The sequence below is a fragment of the Sciurus vulgaris genome (genome assembly GCF_902686455.1).
Source record: "Sciurus vulgaris genome assembly, chromosome: 11".
Lineage (NCBI taxonomy): Eukaryota > Metazoa > Chordata > Mammalia > Rodentia > Sciuridae > Sciurus > Sciurus vulgaris.
In genome coordinates this window covers 19,763,607-19,778,980 of record NC_136472.1, presented here as the reverse complement: position 1 = coordinate 19,778,980, position 15,374 = coordinate 19,763,607, and the positions used below count along the sequence as shown (strand labels likewise).

At 35.4% G+C, this 15,374-nt stretch overlaps 2 pseudogenes across 2 annotated transcripts in view; one reads left to right on the top strand and one right to left on the bottom strand.

The window, feature by feature from the left end:
* Positions 1-15,374, top strand: part of LOC306639149 (olfactory receptor 4C16-like) — a 469,263-nt pseudogene that overhangs the window by 173,669 nt on the left and 280,220 nt on the right. The gene's annotated exons all lie outside the window — the stretch shown is intronic.
* On the bottom strand, positions 7,856-8,661 carry LOC306638437 (olfactory receptor 4C15-like; annotated as a pseudogene). Its single transcript has one exon. The product of its transcript is annotated as an olfactory receptor 4C15-like (transcript).

The window sequence follows — 15,374 nt, the reverse complement described above, 5'->3', positions numbered from 1 at the left end:
CACTTCCCTGCAGGTTTAGTTAGACTTTCAGTCAATAGGACTCCTGTGGTGATCAGATTAGTCCCTACAAGTCAGAGAAGGTGATGTCAGTGAGAACAACTTTCACAGCCCCTGACCCAGAGCAGAAATGACACCATGCTTATTCTTAAATCCTCCCTCCCATGACCAAGGCGGATAAGTGTGTAACTCATCTTTAAATGTATTTAAAAATGAAAAGTATATTATTTGTCAAGTGACAGAGAAGAAATAGCCTATATAATTGTACAACATATTTAAATATATTTTGCAGACCTTGAATACATCATCAAGACCCTCAGCCCCATATGCTTCCATTCCTGTCTCAAACACATTCATTGTGCAAAGAAAACCAAGTGGAACAGGAAGGTAAAAGGAAGACAGGCCCTATGTTAATCTAATAAATAAATTTTGCTCTTTCACTTCCTTTTTAAGGGTGTTTTTAAAATAATGCAATTTTAAATTCTAAATATCCACTACATATAAAACACCAATCTACTTATTTTATCAAATTAGGAAATTTCTTAAATTAGTATTAGAAAATTGAAAACTGAGAATATAATGTGCTGATGGTTTTGATCACAAGGTTTATCATTTTAATTTTTTTGAAAGATAATTATCTTAAAGGCAATAGATAATTCTATATTGAATCATATAACAGAAAAAAGACAAGTAGAAAAATTAGTCAAATATAAACCTACTGATTAGTTAAGAGTAAGTTAGTATACATTATTATTTCATGTTCATGATAAATATTTCTTTTTTGTTTGTTTGTTTTTTGTTTGTTTGTTTGTTTGGGTGCTGGAGATCAAACCCAGGGCCTTGTGCTTGCTAGGCAAGCACGATAAATATTTCTATACTAATTTAATATGACAATATTAGCAGAAAGTGAGTAGTACACAGGATATTTCCAAACTATCTTAGCAATTTTCCCCTTACCTAAACTTACCCTAATAATAACTAATTTTTAAATTCTTTCTGTGTTTGCTACTGGAAAACTATCAATCCCAGTGAAATCATCCAGGAGTCATGTGTCATTGAAGAAAGTAGTAATCTCCCACCTCCTTGAGTCTCAAATAAAGGAATACTCATCAACTACCTGACCCCAAAGAGTTATAAATAATGTGTTTTTCAAAGTATAAATTGATAAAATGACATTAAAAATTTGCATGAGCAGTATTTTTAAGCACTGCCTATATATCCAGTGTGAGATGAAATTGGATCCCTTTAAAAATTAATCTTTTTAAATTCTGCTATTTTAAATTATACCTCTTAAAATAGCAATGAATCTGGTGCATTCATCTAACTTTTCTGGAAAACATATTGGTACAAAATTTGAGAATCATAAACATGCTAGTAATTTTGTACTAGCAACCTCAACCCTAAATGTTTATTCTGAAAGTGAAATGAGGAGAGAAAGTTTTACATTGGAATATGGTACAGTGCCCTGTATGGTGGAGAAAAGGAGACATAAAAAATATTCAACAGATAAAATATCTGTTGCATATAAAATATTTGCAACAGATGGTTGTTGCAAATCAGATGGCTACATATTAACACCATATGATGTATCAAAACTGATTAAAAATAGTTTAAGCACTTTTACAGTAAGCTAAAAGAAAAACAATAAAAGAGTTTAGCTTATTAGAATTGGTATATTGAATATAATTTTTTATCTTGAAGAAAATACATAAATGAGAGAAACTTTTAAATTGCAATATGTATCAAGTTATGGTTTTAAGAATATTAAAATAGATCCAAAGTTTAAACATACAATACCAGATTTCCAACAATCTGGACTTCAGCAAAAGAAGGCAAAGTTAAGGAAGATTTATTTGTATAGGAGGAAATAGGTGGTTCACATAGAATAACATAGAATTTATACAAAAAATTTTGACTACTGCAAACTTTCCATAAAAAGCTGTCCCATGAACAAAACCCACCCTGTCCTGTATGCCCTAATTTCCATGTCAATTTAAAACCAATTCTCTACAAATAGCAGCTTATTCACCTTATTCTGTCCATATTTCTCCTAGAATATTCTGTGGTCTTTCTTTTCTTGGTTGTCATACTATTGAATATGATGAAGCTGTACCTGAAATTTTTCAGGGCCCCTAATCTTGGAAAGTTACCTCTACCCACTACCCACATTGTCCACTGCTTCCTTCCTATTTATTTTAGCTACAAAACTAACTCTATCACCAATTCTTCCAAAAAAATAGAATTTATGTTTCAAATTAAAAGTGCATATATTCAAAACTAAAAAAGGGGTTAGTAGGGAAGTTGTTATAATAAGTAGTGTTTTGCAACTATATTCGCGCTGTAAATTTCAGATACATGTATATAAACATGTGCATCCATTTTACTATACCAAGTAATTATTGCTATTATAAATTAAGAGAATGGATTAAAGTCCTATTTGTAATTACCCTTTTGATAAGATACTCAGTCCCCATATTTTTGATTCAGGATTATTATTCATCTATAAAATATTTATTCCTTGTCTATCTAGCGAAGCATATTCATGTTTGTGACCAGCTGAGAAATATATTCTTCCCAAATGTTAATGCATTTTCTCTGTCATCATAACCCTAAATATCTCATTATCTATACACTTAATATTTCTGGAATTTGAATAAATATGTTTGTTACAATCTTTGACATTCCTTATGCATGCATGAGCCTTCTTACTCAGTACTTTAGCTTATTTTAAAGAAGACACCAAGTCATGTGACCTAGCTCTAAAGCAGTTCAGACATTCAGGCACTTAGACTTGAACAATTCTGAAAAAGGAAATTAGTTTTTCTTATTTTAGGTTTAAAAAACATGTTTAATGTCCTTATTTTCATTCAATTTACAATAACTACCAAAAAATTTAAATGAAAAAATAAGAATCTTTGCTTTATCACCAACACATCAGGACCCTGAGAATATGGGGGGGGGGGGGTTACAATTTACACACACTTGGACAATTTGGTTTATTGCTGAAAGTGAATGACAACTAATATACTATGAATTTGACTTGTAGCATATGTTCAGTTTAATGCATAAATATGTATGTGCCTATGTTTGTTCACAACTTTCTGTGGTTGAGCATTAAATGCAATGTAAACTGTCCTCAGTGACTTGAGTCTTTCTTTCTTCTTTTAATGTCCTTCCCTGTAGTTACATTCTACATCAATAATTGTGAATGATACAACAGTACTTGAAGTTACCATGTTCCTACCTCAGTATACTTTATACAAACTGAGAAATATTTTTTTTTTCATACCAGGGATTGAACTCAGGGGAACTTAACCACTGAGCCACATCCCCAGCCCTTTTTTGTATTTTATTTAGAGATAGGGTCTCACTGAGTTGCTTACTGCCTTGCTGTTGCTGAGGCTGGCTTTGAATTTGCGATCCTCTTACCTCAGCCTTCTGAGCCTCTGGGATTTTAGACATGTATCACCATGCCTGGCAAAAAATTCTACTTTTTGATCTTAAACCTCCATACAAGGACTGCATTGGAGGATAAATGATAAATGAAAATTTATTAACAAACAAAATGCTGTAGAAGAATTAGAACAAAAATGTGAAGTTATTTTTCTAACTTATTTGGCTCTAGTTTGAAGATGAAGAGCTAAATGTAGTTCCAATTTTATAATATTTGAAAGAAAAGATTCTCCTGCCACCTTTCCCTGACAGAAAGAAATAATTGAATCATTTAAATAACTGATGTTATTATCAAGCTCTATCTAACAGGATCCACATGTATTATTTTCCCCTTCACTATCAATGAGCTTGATAATATAATGTCCATTAAAGTTGAGAGTCTGATAGCCACAATGGCTAAGTAATTAGTGCATTAGGCACAGTTATTGATAGTCTTAGGCACTGCATTAAACTTGATACCCAGACCACAGCACAAAAATTTTTAAACACTGCTTCACAATTTGAAATCTCTCTGGAAAGTGTAAATTATAAATCTTACTACATATTGATTCCCTGTAAATTCTAATGATGGTCACCCCCTATTCTCTATGAAGAAAATTCCATTCAGTGATGACTAGAATGTGAAAGATTTTTCCAGTGCTTTCTCATATATATAAAATGAGGGTGGCAAATCCTCTCTGGCAGTCAAGGTGGAGAACATTCTCAGAGTTCCACAACTGTGGTCTTGAACATGGTCTCAGAATAAACAAAAATGAAGAAGTTGGTTTCCTTCTTGATTTCCAACTGGAATTTAAAGAGGTTTCTCTGAGAGCTCATGACCCTGTAGAATTGCTTCTCAGTTCTCCCGGGATTTGGAACTTTTCTATTAGCATGATTTTCATGAAAAATTTCACGTGCTTTTTCATTTGTTCAAGTGTTTACAAAGCTTTATGTCCCCCACCATAAAAGACTCCCCTGCCCCTTTTAAAAATCTTCTTGTGTTTCCGTATGAAGATGCATTCACTTTCCTTGATGCCTTGGAAAGGAACACTGTGCTTGCAGGGATAGAATACAGGGACCAATTGTAAAAGGAAGGGAAGATGCCAGGGTACTTATTACATGCAAGACTGAGATCTGAGACAAGGCAGCATCAATCCACCAGGACAATGTGTTTTGTACTGGGACTGGGGCAGCAACATGTGCTTGTTAAAGAGACACATTTCTGTATACATATGTTATGTGTAACTTTTATGTTACTCAAATTGTTATTTGTTATGTTTTCTATTTTCCTCTCTCAGAAACTGATACTGAGATTCTATGACTCTAAAACTGAAAGCACAATTATGGAGATTAAAATAATTTTCTTTTTTCATTTTACTTGAAAATAAGTTACTATAGTTCTGTTTTATAAAAAAAAGAACATAGTTTTTTAAAACTGAATCTTGAAGGGAAAATGGGACATAGTACCTCAGGCCCCTTTTTGGCGGGACCACACTAAAAGATTTACTTCTTTGCAGAGTCTTTCTATGAATATCCTACCTTTAAGAATAACCTTCTTTCATTTTACTTTAACATCTTTCATTTATTCTCTTACCATAGTTTGTGAAGCAAGATGATATCCATTCTATTTGTGCGCTTCAGCCTGAACTAGGAGATAGTCTAGCAGAGAGGAAAATTCCAAAATGAGAATTTAAGTTTTCATACAACATGGAAATCTCTAAGGCTCTGTCCCACACTGGCACTGAAAGCCTTTGAGCTCCAGGTAAATCAAACATAAACCCAAGAAACCATAGACAATGAAGGAAAACACAGTTGTGTTCAGAACACGTACTGCTTACCACGGATGCAAACTTCAGGATGAGTCAGCCTGACCAGCAAGTCATGTGTATATTTGAAAATGATAGCATGGAAGACATAGAAATATTTAAAAAAATAATGGGAACACTCTGAGCCAAAAGCAAAAAAAAAAAAAAAAAAAAAGTTATTTTTAGTGAAAGCAAGATGAGGAAGCATAATCAGGTAATGAAATAAGGAAAAACCCACAGTGCAAGGATGGGCAGAGATCCCTGGTAGGAATAAACAGTAGTTTGGAATTGGGGAACAGTATAAGATTTTAAGCAAAATCATGATTTTATCTGACTCGATATGTAACAAAATATAATTCATGAATAATTTCATTCTTTAAACTTGAAATCAAGTATCAACTTCCTTCTGGTTTCTAATTTCTTAAAATTTTCACATTTTATATTGGCATTATGTTTCTATAAATTATATTGATAATCAGAATAACTATAAGATGAATTACTATAAACAACAGTTACATTGTCAAAGAAGTAAAAATTTTGGAATGAATTTCACCACACTTAGGCAAAATCAGCATAGAATAGAATACAAAGCTAAAGCAATAACTCTGGTAAAGAGACTTCTACAAAATTCTGTTAAATAAATTAGAAAAGATGAAAACCTTATATAGATATCTTTCAGCATTTATTTATGCTTCTGCTGAATGTTTTGTTTTCTTTACTCATGTATCATTACTAGAGTACCTAATGAGGGCTTCAGAATTAAAATGAAAAATTAGTCTATTTCAAGTTCATGAATCAGATAGGAATCTGTGCTGGTCACTGCCATCAGTCCAGAATAATGTATTATGTTATAGTATTTCAAAGTTTGGATTTATAGATTCTTAAAGTACTTGAGGCAATTAGAGCAGATCCTCATTTCTTGAGCTAGCACTTAGAGATGAATGAACTGGTTAGAGTTTTTTAGATGAATGGACCTCTGTGGCATGGAAAGTACATGATACTCCTACTTCTAAATTGGAGGATATCATGCTAAGTGAAATAAGCCAATCTCAAAAAACTAAAGGACGAATAATCTCGCTGATAAGCGGAGAGGACATATAATGGGAGGTAGGAGCGGTTAGCATTAGGGTTAGGGTTAGGTTTAGTGTTAGGGATAAGGAGGGTGGTAAGAATGGAGGAAGGAAGGACTGTATAGAGGGATAAGAGGGGTGGGAGGGGTGGGAGGAAGGGAAAAAATAACAAAATGAATCAAACAACATTGCCCTATGTAAATTTATGATTTTTAATTAAAAAAAGGAAAAAAAAGAACAAACAGATGATGGAGAAGAAAAAAGTAGTGAAGGACAGGTGCACTGGAATGCCTAAACCTTTGTCACACACCTGGTCTGCTGCAGATCATTCATATTGAAGACCCTACATCTTAATACCACAGGGATTTATAACAACAGTGAAATCTTATCTATCTCCTACTATGTTTACTCTGGGGAAGAAAACTATTATCATTAACTCTTTTACTTTGGGCCTGGCCAAAGAAAAACAGAAAGATTTAACATTTTTTCCCATGTTACTCAATAGGTGTTTTATTGGTGTTGATGGGCTAAGGAAAACTGAATAATTTTTACCATAAATAGATTTATTCCAGAAGCCACATTGTTACCTGAAATCAACCAACCTTCACTATGAGAATGACATATAAGCTGTATAAATTTGAATGATCTCCTTATGGACACTTGTTGAAAAAGGATTATTTTCACTTGGATATAGAGAGCCCCAAAAATGAAAATACCAAATAAATTGAAATATCATCTTTTTTAAAGTTCCTTTTACTCTCTGGTGCCACTGAACTTCCTCTTTAGGGCTGGGAGGATTAGCTTTCTACAGTCTCAGTTGGTTCTGGTTTTGTTGGTTATGCTATATGTCAATTCCCTTTGATTGTACTTGAATAAGAAATACTCATTGTTGAGACCCTCATGAAATCTGCCTCCTCTTGCTCTTGAAAGTTGCTTGATATGAGGTGGTGTTGACTGGAGAGGAATTCACCTTAGGCAGCCATCTCTGTGTCATCAAGGTCTACCTGTCATGAAATTCAAGAAAGACTAAGCCTGTACAGATAGTAATGAACCCACCTTAAAGAACAGGGTCACAGCAAACAGGAAACCTACAGTGAAATTTCCACTAATGTTCTTCTGAATGTCCCTCCTGTGTTCCAGTTGGTTTTTCTCCAGCATCACTGAGATCAACAGCCTAAATCAAAACTTTTTCTTACTTGAAAGACTGAATAAGTTTCCATCTCTAATTTCTAAGATACTTTGCTCATCCCTCCACAAAATCTTTCAAAGCATGGAGTCAATGGACCACAGTCTGAAATGCATTTTTTTTTTCATTTAAAAATTATTAGATTTTAAGGAAGCGTAAAATGCAATTATCTTCAATTTATATTAAAAAATATTGACTTTCCACCTTGAGTGGAGGCCTGAAAAGATAGTGAAATCATCTCGAACCCCACAGTAGTGACTTTTCTATAGAATTGTGTTACCACTTTAGACATAATGAGGGTCCCATCAAGTTTTTTGTTTAAGACCATTTTGAATTTTTTACTAATTACATTATTTTTATAAAATTTAGTGCTTTTGTTTTTCATCAGAAACCACCACCAATCTCTTCTACATATTCCTCATGGTATTTTTAATTTCCATATTCCTAAAAGTATAAATCAAAAGTTTGAGCAAAGGGGTTACATGGTATACAACATTCCAACCATCTTGTCAAAGGAGAAGGCAGATGGAGGCTGTGCATATGTCAATATGTATGGAACAAAGAACAAAACCACAACAGCAATGTGAGGTCCACAGGTGGACAGAGCTTTCCTCAGCATTTCAGCACTGTGAGTTCTCAGAGAAAGCAAGATGACAACATACGAGACAAGCAACATGGTGAATATTATATCCAGAATACCCCCTGTTGACAACCACAAAAAGTGCAAAGATGTGTCAGTGCAGGCTAGCTCCAGTAATGGGTACAAGTCACATAAGAAATGATCAATGATATTGGGGCCCACAAAAGGGCAGCTGGAAAGTAAAGAGAATCTAGATGATGGAATGCAAGAAACCCCCTGTCCAGGACACCCCCACCAGAATGCCACAGAGCCTCCAGTTCATGATGGAAGAGTAGTGCAAGGGCTTGCAAATGGCCACATAGTGGTCAAAGGCCATGGCTGTGAGGACAATCACCTCTGCTCCACCAAAGAAGTGTTGGGCAAAGAGTTGAATCATACATCCATTATAGGAGATGATTTTCCTTTCATAGAGCAAATCTGTAATTAACCTTGGGGCCATGGTAGAGAAATACCACACATCCAGAAAAGACAGGATCGCCCCAGGAAGTACATGGGGAAGCCTAGCAGTGCAGGACTAAGGATAATGGTCATTATAATCAGTATACTTCCCCAACAGTCACAATGTAGACCAACATTTTCTGAACAATAGTATTCTGGAAGAAGGCAGCAAACTTTCATAGGAAGACTAGTATGGCATTGGTACTGGAGTAATAAAGATTTCTTATTAGAGAACACATATGAATATGGGGAGATTTATGTGTTAATCAAAATGTAATTTTTTTCTCTCAGAAGTTGAGTTTTGAGATTCCATACTTTAAAATTTAAATCAAAATACTAGAGGTTAATTTTTCACTTTTCATTTTTCCTTTCTATTTTTGACCCTATTGGTTTGTTGCAGATGTATATAATAGTTGAGTTCATTTTGACAAAATCATGCATGAGTAAAACTTAATTTACTCCATCTCAGTCCCCAGTATCCTCCTTTCCCTTCTCCCTCCTCCCCATATTCTACTTCTTCTACTTTATTTGTCTACCTTTCACTCATCTATGTATATTTAATTTGGGATACAGATATACATAAAGGGGGAAATCACAGTGGTATATTTATATCTGCAGTAGTGTAATTTCATCAAATTAATTCTGCATTTCCTCTCTTTTCCCTTCCCTTCTTCTTTTTTGTTGGGTAAAACTCATGTGTATAGCTCATTTCATTATCCATTCATATGTTTTTTTGGTTACCTGGTCTGGTTCCGTAATTCAGCTATTTTTAATTGTGCTGCTATAAACATATATGTGACTGTATCACTAGAGTATGCTGACTTATGTTTTTCTGAATAAAAGTAAGGGATGGGATAGGTGGGTCATATGGTGGTCCCATTCCGACTTCTTTGAGGAATCTGCATACTGTTTCCAGAGGGGTTGTACTAATTTACATTGCCACCAACAATGTATGAATGAGTGTACTATTTTTCACCAGCATTTATTATTATTTATACTATTATTATTCTTGATAATTGCTATTCTGATTGGAGTGAGATGAAATCTCAATGTAGTTATGATTTGTATTTCCCGAATGCTAGGGACACTGAACATTTTTTTATATATTATTTGGCCATTGGTGTTTATTCTTTTGAGAAATGTCTGTTTGATTCTTCTGCCCAATTGTTTTTTGTATGTGTGTGTGTGTTGTGTGTTAAGCAATTTTTAAAAGTCTTTATATATTTTGGATATTAATCTCTTGTCACAGGACTCCCTGCAAAATATTCTCCCATGAAGATAGATAGGCTCTATCTTCATGCTCTTTCTCAAGTCTTTTGCTGTGCTGAAGGTTTTCAACTTGATAACATCCTTCTTATTGATTCTTGGTTTTAGTTCTTCTCTTTGAGGGTATTGTTAAAGTCTTGAATCCTGAGCCAATATGTAGTTTTGTTCTAGCAGATGCAAAGTTTCTAGTCTAGGTCTTTTATCCACCTAGATTTGACTTTTGTACGGGGTAAGATTTAGGGATCTAGTTTCATTCTTCTACCTATAAATAAACCAGTTTTCACATCTCTATTGGTTTAAAAGGCTGTCTTTTTCTCAAATATATATTTTTGGGACCTACTTCAAGTTTGAGATGACTGTGTCTACGTGGGTTTGTCTCTGTGTCTTCTATTTCATTCCCTGATCTTCACATTGCTTGTTTTGATGCAATAGTGTGCTGGTTTTATTACAATAGCTGTATATTATAATTTGAGATCAGGTGTTATGATGCCTCCAGCATTTTTTTGTTGTTGTTATATTTATTGTTTCGTTTGTTTGTTGGCGTAGTGGGGATTGAACTCAGTGTCACTAATTACTGGACTACATCCCCATGTATGGGTGTAGAATTTTGTCAGAGGCTATTTCTACATCTATTGAGATGATCATTTGATTTTTTATGTTCATTCTATTTATGTAGTATATTACATTTATTAATTATGTTATGCTAAAGATTTTTGTACCCTAGTATGAAAACAACTAGTTCATGCTGCATAATCTTTTTAAATTGTAGTTGAATTTGATTTACAAATTTTTTTGAGGATTTTTTTCATCTATGTCCATCAGTGCTATTGGTCTCCAGCTTTCTTACTTGAACTGCCATTATCTGTTTCTGGTATCAAGGTGATACAGGCCTCATAGAATGACTTTGAGAGCATCTCTTCTATTTAATTTCAGGGAATAATTTGAGATCTTTAAAGATCTGGTAAAATTAAATTGTTATTTGATCAGACCTTGGGATTTTTGGTGGTAGGAATAGGAAGGAGACTTTTTAAAATTTGTTTACAGTCTTCATTTTTGATTCATTGTACACATATGGGGTACAAATTTTCATTTCTATGGTTGTGAATGATGTAGATTCACACCATTCATGTAATCACATATTTATTTAGGGTAATGATATTTTTCATGACTTATAATTGGTCTGTTTAGGTTTTCTATTTCCCTTTGGTTCTGTTTTGATAGATCATATATGTCTTGAAATGTGTTCATTTCCTCTAGATTTTACAACCAATTGAAATATTTATTTTCAAAGTATTCCCCAATAATTCTCTGGAAACCATGGTACCTCTTATACTATTCCCATTTTTCTCTCCAGTTTTATTGATTTGAATCTCCTTTTATGTTTTCAGTTGTGGTGAGCAGAACCCAGGGCTCAGGGTTACGCCACGTGCATCCAAAGATGGCGACTGGCAGAGAGCAAACAGCATTCTGATTATGCATGGAGAAAGGTGGAATGCATTTACAATTGGCTGTATGATAATCAGTTCAGCTACCTAGTGTGTGGACAGATATTCTTTACATGTATGCTCGAGCAAGTGATTGCTTGACCTTTAACATTATTGGATGGACATATCTGGTTACAATTGCTTATGCATAAGACTGCTTATATATTGAGGGTGTTATTTGAATAAAGGGGAAGCTCCTTGATGAACTTTTGAAGTGCATGTATCTTCTGTCCTGCTGGTCAGGCCGTAAGCACGAGAAGCGGCGGTTTTAGGTAAGCGAAAAGAGCAAGAAGCCGCACGGAACCGCTTGGAGTAAGCCAGGCAAAGAAGCTACGGTTTTCCTCCATAACCGGAGCTGCTTGAAGCAGCCAGTTGGCAAACAGCGGTCCTTGGTAATTGGTGGTCTGGACTGGGATCAAAAAAGGATCGAACTGGGAAATGGTAGAGCACTCAGGTATATAAAAAACAGTTTTGCTAGGGTAATTAATGAGAAGGTTTCCCTATTTAAGGAAACAGTTACCTTAAGGTTTTAACTGAAGGTACTGAGAAAGGGATATTAACAGAAGATTCTCCTAGAGAGAGAATATATTGAAAGGCTGTCCCAAGAGACAGCAAAGGACGTCACATAACAAATATGTGTAAATTAATGTTTGTGTTACCTTTTCTTGTTTGGTTTCTGTTTGTTGTTGTTATAGCGTTGTATACATTAGTTCGTTTTTGTCTGACTTCCAAAAAAACAAATTTTCAAAAACAGTCAAGAGAAGGGGAAAAGATATTAAAAACTGTACAAAAAGAACAATCAAGTCAAGCTTCTGAAAGAGAAAGTAGATGTTCAGACTTCTGTGCCTCCGCCAGAGCAGTATTAACTCCAGAGATGGGAGTACAACCAATACCTACTTCAGTTGTTGGCCCATTACATAAAGGAACGGTGGGACTAGTTCTGGGGAAGAGTTCTTCTGCTTTAAAAGGATTAAATATTGTCCCTGGAGTTATAAACCCTGATTTTACAGGAGAAATAAAAATCCTTGCTTCTTCACCAAGAGCTATAGCAATAATAGCTCAGGGTGATAGCATAGCACAATTGTTGGTCTTACCCATTTGCTATGATCAATATCCATCAAAAAATATTATTAGGGGAAATAAAGGGTTAGGTTCTACTGGCCAAAATATGGTCATGTTTACATGGGGTTTAAAAGATAGGCCTATGACAAAGTTAGTGATAGAAGGCAAAACTTTTGAGGGCTTATTAGATACTGGGGCTGACAAAAGTATCAAAATTACAGAATGGCCCAAAGCCTGGACACTTCAACAGGCAGATCAGACTTTAAGGGGATTGGGTATCGCTTCCAATCCTAACAAAAGCACAGCCATATTAAAATGGAAGGTGGCTGAACAGGAGTTATGTTCTGATACTGCCCAATGTAATGCAGTTGGGGGCAATCCTCAATGGAATCTACACATGCTAATAGGCCAAGGACAATATGAAGGGCCAGGTAATCAGATTAATTTCCACCCCAGTGTGTATCAACAAATTAACCCTCAACTTTTAATCTATCATTATATGGATGATATTTTTCTAGCTCATGAGGAAAAACCTGTCTTAGAGCAATGTTATAATTCCTTACTAAAGTCACTGGAAAAATGGGGCTTACATATTGCCATTAATAAAGTACAAATCACAGACACCAAAAACTTCCTGGGATCTATCATAAATACAACTATGGTTAAACCCGCAAAAATTACCGTTCAGGTGGATGAACTTAGAACTTACATGATTTTCAAAAACTTTTGGGTTATATTAATTGGATTAGACCTTACCTTCATTTACCCACCTCAAGTTTGGGCCCCCTGTTTGATATTCTTAAAGGTGATTCTGACCCTCTTTCTAAGCAAGTGCTTACCCCTAAGGCTCGAACAGCTCTCAAGCTTATTGAAACAGCTATGGAAAGGCTCATCTTGATCGTATTGACCTAACTAAGCCTTTATCATTCATTGTCTTGGCCACAAATAAGTTACCCACAGGAGTGTTTTGGCAAAAGTGTCCTATTCTATGGGTTCACATGAATTATGCCCCTAACAAGGTCTTAGCCTTGTTTACTGAATCTGTGGCACAATTAATCCTTAAGGCATTAAAAGTATCCCTTTTCACCTTTGGATCACATCCCTCGACTATTACTACTCCATATACTACTGATCAGATACAATATCTTATTAATAATTCAAATTCATGGGTACTAGTCTTTATTAGTACTTCTGCTGTGTTTGACAATCATTTGCCATCTGATCCTCTTCTCCAATTTTGGAGTCAACATCCTATAATTTTTCCTAAAGTCACCCAAAAAGAACCTATTACAGGAGCTACCCTTATATTTACTGATGGGTCAAAAAATGGTACGGGTGCTATTACTATAGATAATGTTACAGAAATACTGTTGTTTAATACTCTGTCTGCACAACAAATGGAACTTATTAATAGCTATAGAAGTATTCAAAACCCACCATGAGCCTTTTAACCTATTTTCTGATAGCAAATACGTTAATGCTATTCAAAATTTAGAATTAACTGGTATGATTTCCCTCACCTCCACTATTACTAAATATTTGCAAAGTTTACAAAAACTTATTTGTGACAGAAAAAATCCTTTTTTTATTGGGCATGTTTGGGCTCATACTGGCCTTCCAGGTCCTTTAAGTTTACACAATGATTTAACAGACATGGCCACCATAGACCCACACATCTTTAATATGCTTGAAAATGCAAAAATTTTTCATTCCAAATTTCACATAAATGCTTCCACTCTACACACACGCTATAAAATTACTAAGGCAACAGCTTGGGACATAGTCAAGTCTTGTGCTAAATGTGTTACATTTATTCCTAACCCCTCGTTAGGAGTAAATCCAAAAGGGCTTCAGCCAAATCATATTTGGCAAATGGATGTAACTCATTATTCAGAATTTGGAAAACTACAATTCATTCATGTGTCTATTGATACCTTTTCAGGATTTATTATGGCCTCTGCTCTTACTGGAGAAAAAAACAAAGATGTAATAACACACTGTTTACACTCTTTCTCCATCCTAGGAGTTCCCAGACAAATTAAAACAGATAATGGTCCTGGATATATATCCCAGGCCTTTAAACAATTTTGTTCCACCTTTGATATTCAACATGTCACAGGAATTCCCTATAATCCTATTATAATCCTACTGGACAAAGCATTGTTGAGCGTGCCCATTTAACGCTTAAAAACATGCTTTATAAACAAAAAGAGGGAATAGGGGCATCATTCATATCCCCAAAGACAAACTGTCCGTTGTCTTGTTCATTTTAAATTTTTTAAATCTTGATTCTGAGGGCCGATCGGCTGCTGAACATCATTCATTGCCTAATAAAAAGAATCTACCTCAAGTGCTCTGGAAGGACATTCTATCAGGACAATGGAAAGGCCCAGATTCGGTATTAATCTGGACCCGAGGGTCTGTTTGCGTTTTCCCACAGGACGCACAATCGCCGATTTGGGTGCCGGAGAGATTGGCCAAGGCCTCAACAGAGACCCCAAAACAGGAAGAAGATGAGGAGACTTCTCCTGAGGGTGCTGGCGAATTCTCGCCAAATTAACGGAGGAGACTCACGTGAACTGTGGGGGATAGTAGATGTGGCCCTATCCTGGACCCCTTACCAATTCCTCTATTCTATATCCTCCTATTTTTACATTTGGCCACATTTCTGCAGCCCGCTGTGCTATGGGGAAAAGAATGGTTTGGGGTTTTGTCCAGGGGAGGCCTCTTGTGTGTTGTATCTGTCCTGTGCTTATACAAAATGCATATACATCCACGCAGAAAAACAGCCATTATTCGCCAAGCTCTCGTTGCAATTGATGCCGGCCCATCTCCCCAAGTCTGGTTAAACATGCTGGACTGGTAGCCAATGATGGGTAAGATTCATGGGGAGCTCATACCAACCTAAGACAGGAAATGGGGGCTAGAGCCTCATTGTCCAATGACGGGTAAGGATGTTGCTCTGCCGTGGACAACCTAAGACAGGCACGGTCC